This window comes from Rhinolophus ferrumequinum, chromosome 13 (assembly GCF_004115265.2).
Source record: "Rhinolophus ferrumequinum isolate MPI-CBG mRhiFer1 chromosome 13, mRhiFer1_v1.p, whole genome shotgun sequence".
Lineage (NCBI taxonomy): Eukaryota > Metazoa > Chordata > Mammalia > Chiroptera > Rhinolophidae > Rhinolophus > Rhinolophus ferrumequinum.
The window spans coordinates 51,165,790-51,175,295 of record NC_046296.1 but is presented as its reverse complement, the minus strand read 5'-3'; positions in this window follow the sequence as shown (position 1 = coordinate 51,175,295).

Here is a 9,506-nt window from a genome sequence, read left to right as displayed (position 1 = left end):
GCAGTTTATCAGCACAGTTTCACGGCTGACTTAGCTCCCGTGCAGTGGTTCTCAGCCTTGGATACATTAGAATCACCTGGAGGGTTTTGAAAACATACTGATGCTTGGACCTCATGCCCAGAGATGCTGATTTAACTGGTCTGAGGTAGGGCCCAGGCACTGCTATGCTTTACAAGTGATTCTAATGTGCATCCAGGGTTGAGAACGACTGCTTTATTATCTTTATGTCTCTACCTATAAAGGACGTATAGGTGGTGCTTATCAACTTAACAGGCCGCATCAAACACATGCAAGTTAATGGGATACTGATTCAACTTAATGGAGTACATCTGTAACATCTGAACATTTTCATAGCCCTGAAGAGAGGCCGTGTGGGGCTCGTCATGGTCTCAGCACCCAGGGGACGGAGAACAGAGTACTTCTTTCAACACTAGTTCCAGGGTCTCTACCACTTCGAGACTCTGAGGTCTAAGCAAGAGGTAATCCACAAATCCGACATGATAATGAACGGTCTTCCTTCTGTCAGGATGATGAAGTGCTCTTTGTGGGCCAGTGTGCTTCCTTCTCTTACATCTAAAGAGTTGGCTTCTACCGTGTTTCCCCGAAAATAAGACCTAGCCGGACCATCAGCTCTACTGCGTCTTGGAGGGAGCAAACATTAATATAAGATCCACTATTATATTATATAACACTGTATAAGACCGGGTCTTATATTAATGTTTGCTCCAAAAGACGTATTAGAGCTGATGGTCCGGCTAGGTCTTATTTTCGGGGAAACACGGTACCACCTGTTCTCCGTGAATGGGGTGTGCCACACGGGGTAGTAGAAATAGTTAGAAGTGAACTTCGGTGGGGCTGTAACATAAAGCCAGGGCCCCACAGCAGGCTCACTAACTAGGTCTGTCTTCACCCTCAGGGAGCTGGGAGGTAGTGCAGCGTCATGGTGAAGGGCGTGGACCATGAAGTGCTGGGCGTATGTCTCTATGTGAATTCCAGCTTCCACACTTTCCGGTGCTGTCAATTAGAGGCAGTCATGCTAACCTAAGTTACAGAGTTCTCTTGTGGATTAAATGAAGTAATGCATGAAAGGTACTTAGCACAGTGCTATGCTAAGTAATTAATGTTTGCTTATAGTGCACGGAAAGTTTGCACTTTGCATAACTTTAGGAATCATTTAGGGGAATAAAAAATTAGAGAAGGCCATGTAAAGATATGCTAAACATGATTTTCACTGTTAATTTTTAAAACAATTTAGAGGAAATGGCCAGAGTCCCTGAGGAAGGCAAAATTGAGGGGGAAAAAATGTTTTTCTGTTCCTCACCCAACACTGAGGAAAGCTCTTCTGGATTCAACAGAAATCCACTCTTCTCATTCTCCCTCCTGATGAAAGACTGGGGGCCAGGGAGGAGCAAATGAGTCTGAACCAGACAAATCCAAAGGCCCTGAGCCAGAAAGCTGCCTGTGCTGTCCCACATGCAGAACCTGAGGGTGCTGGTGAGGCTTTGGGGCTCTGTGGGGCACCCATTAATGACACAGGCGGTTCAGAGCTCCCAGCGATCACTGCAGCTGGGCCAGAAAGAACAGGTGACTTTGCCCTTTAGACAGTTTGAGTGAAGTCGCTGTAATGCCCCACGAGGCAGTTTCCCAAGTATTTATGTGTCAGGGCAGCAAAGTCAGGATGCGATGGTTCCAAATCAACTCTCCCAAACCTCCTAATGTTCCTCGCTGTACTCATATCTAAACAACACTTCTCAGGGAAGAGAAGTTCACTCACACCTTTGGTAAAGAAAAAAGAAAAAATATCAATAAAATAATTTCCAATCTGTTCCTTACAACTCGATGCCCCACTGATCAGAAGGAGTCAGGAACAAACATATTACGCTCTAAAAGAAAATAGCTTTTAGAAATAAGATTTGATCTAGTTGGCTGAGCAGTCATTATGCTTGAAATTCTCTGTGCCATATTTGCCAGTCAATAAAGCACACGGGGATACAGACCACAGGGACAGCTCCTTTCATCTGGCACCAGCTTCCAGATCACATCTATAATTGTTCCGAAGATCCTCAAACCGTTCAGCAACTTTAGGAAAAAAGCTTACTTCTCAACAAAATGAAGTAACAACTAGTTTGTAACAAACGAATACAGATCCCCTGGGAACCCAACCTTTCACCTGAGCTTCTTAAATTGGAAATATTGTCTCTTACTAAAGATCTGTTTCACAGCTTAGTTCCCATCAGCCCTGCCTCACCAAGGCCTGCTGAATACAGCCTTGGAGGCCCAGCCCCACACAGTCCTCAGGCCAGCCCTGACCAAGACAAGGGCATATCATAAGTCCCACGGCTTTCAGGGAACAGCGTTTAGATAAGTTGGGTTAACACGGACCCAGAGTTTGGGATGATACCTGCGCCTCCTATGTCCTACTCCAGAATTATTCTATTGTCCACCTGACTATAAGAATGCCATTTTCTAGACTCCCCATTGTTGGGTCCAACTAACTGGATTGGCGAGTCTTTTGGACATTAACGGGTTACCCTCTGCAGGAGTCTGTGCTGTAATTAGTCAGTGCTAACGGGGCCAGTCCAGTCCCAGAATGTCTCACCACCAGCCTGCACGAATTATGAGAAATGTTCGGGGGTTTTTTTCTTGCTGCACCCCAAAAAGTTTAATCTCAACTGAAGCATTTGACCTATAAACTCTATGGCCTTGGGCAAATCACCAAATACCACATAAGCTAGGCTAAACGTTAAAGAATGCAGGCAGGCTATACCTGCAAAGCCATAGTTGTGTGCTCCTCGGCAAGTCAATTTACAACCTGCCAGCACAAATCTGCATTTTCGGTTCACCTAGTGTAACGTGTGCAGCTGGTGCCCACACCAGATCGTCTTTTCTAGCACAGCATCCTCCTCCAGTGTTGTGAGGGCTGGCTGCTAATACTCACAGCTGCCCCCTACTTTAAAGAATTGCCCTGAGCCCCGTCTCCACTAACCTGGGGAGCCCACGGCCAGTGACTGCTTGACACGGGATACAAAGGGTTGGCCCCTTTATCCCAAGGTGGGACCGCGTGAGTGGGGCCATTTCCAGTCCAGAGCACCCACAGGACCAAACTGAAGCTGGGCTCTAGCTGAGATCATGTCCTTCCTTTTTTTCCCCTGCCACATCCTGCTCCCCTCAAGAGCACTCTTTCAATAAATCACTTGCACCAGCATCCCTAAAAGCCCGGATAGGCTCTGCTTCTAGGGAACCCAACAGAAAGCAACTATGCTCCCTATGGAAATGGACTGAGGCTAGCGAAGAATGACAGCAGGGAAACAAGATAGGAGGCTGCGGCAATAATCCAGTTAAGAAGTGTTAGCTCTTTTCTGTCCTACTCTGAAACTCCACGACTCTGGATAGGATCCTTCTGGTAATCATAACAAGCTCGTTAACTCTGCTCCACGTGTTGGAACAGACATAGGTCAAGCTGGCACAGTGAGGTTGTTTGGTGGTAAGAGAAATAACAAACAAAGCAAAAACTAAAGCATTTGGTTTACCAGGCAACCAGACTGGAAAAATTGATCATCCCCCAGTTCTTCAATGGGAATCTAAAATAAAAATTCCACTGGGGATCCCACGACAGGTCTCTTGACTTAACATGCTACTAATTTCCCATAGATTACCCGGGAACAATCTGCAACCCTAAGCCATACACTCTCTACGCCAGCACAGCTTCCCCTGTAGTCCACAGGTGTTACAAGAATGTAACTTAAACATAACTGGAAGGTACACCTACTTTGAAGGCATCACGATGCATCCAAACGCAGACTGGTCATGCGTTTATCTATAATTCCAATCAACGTGGGAGTTCATGCCTTTCCTTCGACAAAGTACATCAGTGTTTCTCCAACTGAGGTCTGTAGTAATACCCTCAGGAACTTGAAAGTTCTCTGTAAGAATTTTTTTCTATTTTCATTGTTTTGTGAAAACCTTTAAAAAATTAATCTAAGTTATTCTGTATCTCACGGATGGCCACTGATAACTGAATACCACCACAAGAATCAATGTTATTGTTGTAACTAGGCATTGATCATATTGACACCAAGTTATTACCCAGAACTACAAGCACTTAACTTTTAATGAAAAATCTCTCAAGCTGGAAATATGCAGCTGTATTCTCAGAAGCCTATAAATTTTCAAGTTAGAGAAACACTGAACGATAAATGTATATCTAAAGGTGAAAAATACCTACAAATGTCCATTGCCAACATAATACTACATAGTCAAAGCAAGGAGCTGGTGTTCTGGTTGCCCTGTTCTCCATCACGGAACAGAGAAGGCCAATCCAGGCAGCAAGGTGAAGGCACATCTGGTGAAGTCACATGACAATGGTAGTTGCATCCCAGAGGGCTTGGGGGTCATTGTTGCTGTTATTGGTCTTCATTTCTAATTAAAAATCATACAAATTATTAAAGCAGAGCCCGTCAGGTTGTTCCAACTTGAAGACAGGCCTATTTTTATACCTAGCTCTTCAGAACGCAGAAGTTAGGCTCTTGAGAAATGCTCACCAAACATTTTTAAAAAGAATAATTATGCATTAAGCCACAGAGATGGTCCCTCAAGAAATTTACAAGCTAATAGAAAAATGCCCAGATTATAAATGACTATTTGATTGATCAAAAAACAAGTCTGCATTAATAGGTGCTACAACTAGAAAGGAAAGCAATGAATTAATTACTGTACAAGTCAAGATAGTGATTACTTCTGGAGGAAGGAAGGGGAACGGGGGACCTTCTGGGATTGCTAATTATGTTTCTATTGCTTAACCTAGGTGACAATTACACGGGTGTTTATTTTAAAACTATTCAGCATATTATGAACTTATGTTTCTGCAACAACAAGAAAAGTCAGTGAAGCATTGTGCTCTCCAAAGTCCTAGTTTGAATCCCAGGTTTGCAATTTATTAACTGAAAAACTTTTGTAAATCCAATAACCTCTCTGAGCCTCAGTTTTCCTATCTGTAAAATGGTGATATCACCAACTTCACAAGATATTGTGATTCTTAAATGAGATAATACATGTGAAAGTATTTTATTTCTTTTCAGAGTGGAAAGTATTATAAAAATGTAAACTTGAGTGATATTATTTGGTATTGATAATGCAATGGATACATTGTATCTAAGAAAATGAGGATCTGGGGCCCATCTGCTACTAAATGAGTTCATTCATTTTGTGTCTCATGAAGTGCATCTTCTGCATTCTTGCTGATCCTGAGCCTGCGCCCTCTCTGGTCTCCACTCTCTGACACAGACCCTGAGCTCCTGCCATTCTGTGCCCTCACACTTCTCCCAACGTGTCATGTACTCTCTGAATACTGTGCTTTCCCATATACTGTTTCTTCTGTCCGGAATTCTTTACTCTCCTAGGCCACCCTTCCAGGTAATCACTCATTTATTCATTCGACAAATATTTATGGAGCACCTACATGTGGCAGGTACTGTTCTAGGTACTGGGAATAAATTGCCAACCTCATAGTGCTTACATTCTGGTGATCTCTAACTCATACTCTCCCACTGTAGCTCAACTCAAGAATCACTACCTGCTCTTGGATAATTTCCCTATGTCCCCTCCACACTCCCCTCCCACAACCACCAGTCACCAATCCCCCCTGAGTGAGTGACTGTCCCTCCTTGCCTCACAGCATCCTATGCACTCAAATACTCGTCCATCTTGCCTATTCAGGTAGAGGGTGAGCTTGAGTGTAATGACGTCTTTCAATTTTGTTTGCCAAGAAGAGCACATCACAGGAACAGCTAATATGCATCGAGTGCTTACTATGTGCCTGGCACAGTTCTAAGTACTTTTACATACGAATGAATATGTTTAATTCTCACAATAACCATATGAGGTGGGCATTATTATTGACAGTTTCAAGATGAGGAAACTGAGGCACGGTGAGGTAAATTAACTTGCCCAAAGTCACAGAGCTGGTCAGGGGTGGAAGCATAATTTGAATGCAGACTTTCATTCTCACACTTAATCACTGTATCCACAACCTCACAGTTAGGAGACACTACACTTGTTTGAGGGTAGAAGAAAGGCAAGGAGAGGGTAAGGAGGAGAGCCGTTCCCTCAGCAAGTAATAGGATAAGACCTTTCTTATCAGGTGCTTGGAGTAGGGATGAGCCTGAGAGAAGAGAGTTTTCTAACTAGATTTCTACATCTATTCCGATTTCCTTTATCCCTTCGCTGCCTAAACTTAAGCTACCTAGGGATTATCCAATCAATTAGAAAATGCTTTAATTAATGACATTATTCAAGCTGGTCTGTGTTCTTTCAAGCCCCAAAAGACAACCTCATGAATAAAGTGGGGAATAGGGGACTCAGGGATCGCAATCCCCTTCCTGTCAGTCAGCTCCGGATCCTCATGGCTTAGAACACCCTCTGGGACACGATGTCAGGACAGGCTTTCAAGGCTGGATTGAGCCCCAGAGATCACCTCTTCCGGCAGCAACAAACTCAAGTCAATGCCTGAGAGGGAGCAGCTACGTGAACTGTGGTAGGTGTTCACTGGCTTGTATAGGACTCAAGCATAACAAACACTGCCTAGCAATTTTGCTTTATATAACTTCGCGTGGAAATTCCGGTTAAACATGGCAGAGTAAACCCATGCATTCCTTCAACCCTAGTAAAATGAGAGTAAAAGAAGTGTGTTTTAAATGTCCATAAGGACAAAAAAGAGAGAGAGGATGACAGCTGACAAAGATATCAACAAGACTTTGGAAAATGGAAGTGATAGCCAACTTAATACAGAGAAAGCTGGAACTAAGCAAAGCTGAAAACTAAGCACGAAGAGAGAGAAGTCACCAAGAAGCAAACCAATTTGCACCTAGAACCACAGAAAAGCTCTGAATTTGGAAAAATCAGAAAAGTCAAATGTCTGGGGCAAAGGACGGGGCTGAAAAGGAGAGGATTGAAAGCCGTTAAGAGCGCCACTCTCAAGTAACCAAGTGACTACACCTCACTACTTTGGGAGAAAAATAGAGGTTTGCCATTAATATAACCACCAGAGAGGCTTTCCTGAGCACACCAGATTTAGGAGAAAACAGGAGTCAGGTACCTCAGTAAAAACAGTGGTATCAAATGAAATTCTACACACTGAAGGGGGAGACCTGACAGAGATTTTCCATATTTTTCTTTAAACTTATTCTTAATACATATTTGATGTTTTTGACATTATTGCAGATAGTATGTTAATTTCCATTTTCTAATTGTTTGCTGCTATTGACCACTGAACTCACTGACCTTGTGTCCAGTGACCTGGTCAATTTCACCTAATAATTCACATCCCACATCTGTGGAATCTTCTGAACTTTCTGCAAACACAGTTGTGTCATCTGCAAATAATGAGTGTTTTATTTCTTCCTTTCCGTTCGTCTTTTTTTCTTGACTTATTTCCCAGCTGCAATGTCCACGTCCAATGTTGGAGAGAAATGGTGTTGGGAGTATTTTTGTCTCCTTCTTCATTTTATCAGGAAAACTTTCAAAAATTCACCATTCAATATGTTTACTGGAGATTTATATTACTTTTTGTAAGTTCTTTTATCTGAATAAGAAAGTTTCCTTTTTCCACCTAGTAGCTAAGAGGTTTTTTGTTTTTTTAAAACCGTGAATGGGTATAGAACTTTATCAAATGTTGTACTTCTTCTATTGAATTGATCATATGACTTTTTTTCATTATTGTTTTAATTTGGTAAATTACATTGGCTAATTTCTGAATGTTAAACCAACCTGGATTTCCTATCTAAATCCAACTTGGTCATGATGTATTATCTTTTCTATATATTGCTGGACCAGTTCGCTATTATTTTGTTGGGATTTTTATATCATTATCAAGGAGAGATTTACCTGTAATTTCTTGTGTTGGTCCATAGTTGGTTTGGGTACATTACTCAACATCTATGAGCTTCTAGTTCCATTTTTTATAAAATGGAGATAATTTATCACAATGTACAGGGTTGTTGTGAGGATTAAACAAGAAAATAGGTGTGGAATCATTTAGCCCGTTTCCTGGCACATAGTAGGTACTCAATGAACATTTATGAAAAGACTAGAATGGACTCCAGCTCTAAGCAGTTAAAACTTGAGAATAAAATGTATACAAAACAATCCCAAGACGAAATCAATGAAAATTTAAAAAGCTTCATTTCTAAAATCAGTGAGTAGGATCTGACACACAATAATCTACTTACTAGAGCCTCAGCTGATGTTCAAACACTTAAGATCTGGAGCCCAGTGAAGACAAACCCCAGACCAGCGAGTATAAGAGGGGCTGAGATCCCAACCATACCCACTTTTTCACTCACCAGCAACAATTCCCAATCCTACCATCTCTGTAAAAAGCCTGAGCTGGTATCCAGGACACTAACCTTTGTTAGTGCTATGACCTTTCACAAATCACCTAATCGTTCTGGGCTGCAGTTTCCTACTCTGTCAAAAGAGCAACAGTCATCCCCATCCTGCCTATTTCATAGGGTTGTTATAAGAATGAAATGGAGGGGCTTTTAAAAAGTTAAAACCAGCTACATGCAAATATAAGCCAATATTACTATCTCATATTATCAATAATATGCTAAGTTCTTTCTATTGATATCAGTTAATACTGAAGTAAGCCCACGAGGTAGGAATAGACCTAAGTCATAGAATGAGTAAGCAAATTGCCAGAGGTCCTAGCTCGTAAGTGGTACAGCCAAGATTTGAATTCAGACCCTGTGAGACCAGAGCCTGCTCTTCAACTCTAGGTTCTACAGACTAAGAAAAATGCTGATCTTACACTCAAAACAAAAACTTTCATGTTGTGATAGATTGATAATAGAGTATTAAGATTCAACACCATTTAACACAAGAACATCTATTAAAGAGGGGAAAGAAAAATACTTCCTTTTATAACTAGCCCTTTTCTCTTTTGAGAATCATTTCTTTTCCCTTTCATTTTAAAGAAGAAAAAGAAAACAGCACTGTCACAGGAAATGTTTCATCCCATAAAGCTCCAGCTAATCAAAAGTTTCCTTGGCCAATTGCCCCAGCTGTGCAACTGGAAGACATTAAGACTTTAGGGAATTCACAGTTCTCCTGTTAATCTAATATTAAAGTGTTCTAACATTTCATTGACTCAGAGATTGCTCTCCAACCTACAGTAGCTTCCGCCAGAGGATGTTCTTTGTCAGGTCTCTCTTGTCTCATCATAGTCTGCAAATAGCCACAGGTCTTCCAAGGCACATCATCTCTGAACACACCTGATACTGGCAACTCAGCCCCAGGTCTCACCGTAGAGACAGAAGCTGTAACAGGAAGAGTTCCAGGTCTGTAGCATGAGGAAGTCAGCCAGACTGTCTAGGCCTCCCATTCCTCATTGGCTCAGTAGGACTCATCAGATCAGCTACACCTTCTTCCTGGGTATGGTGTGCAGATGCAATGAGACCACGCTGGGGAAAGTACGTGAAAACAGCAAAACACTGTTCACAGTAAGAAAC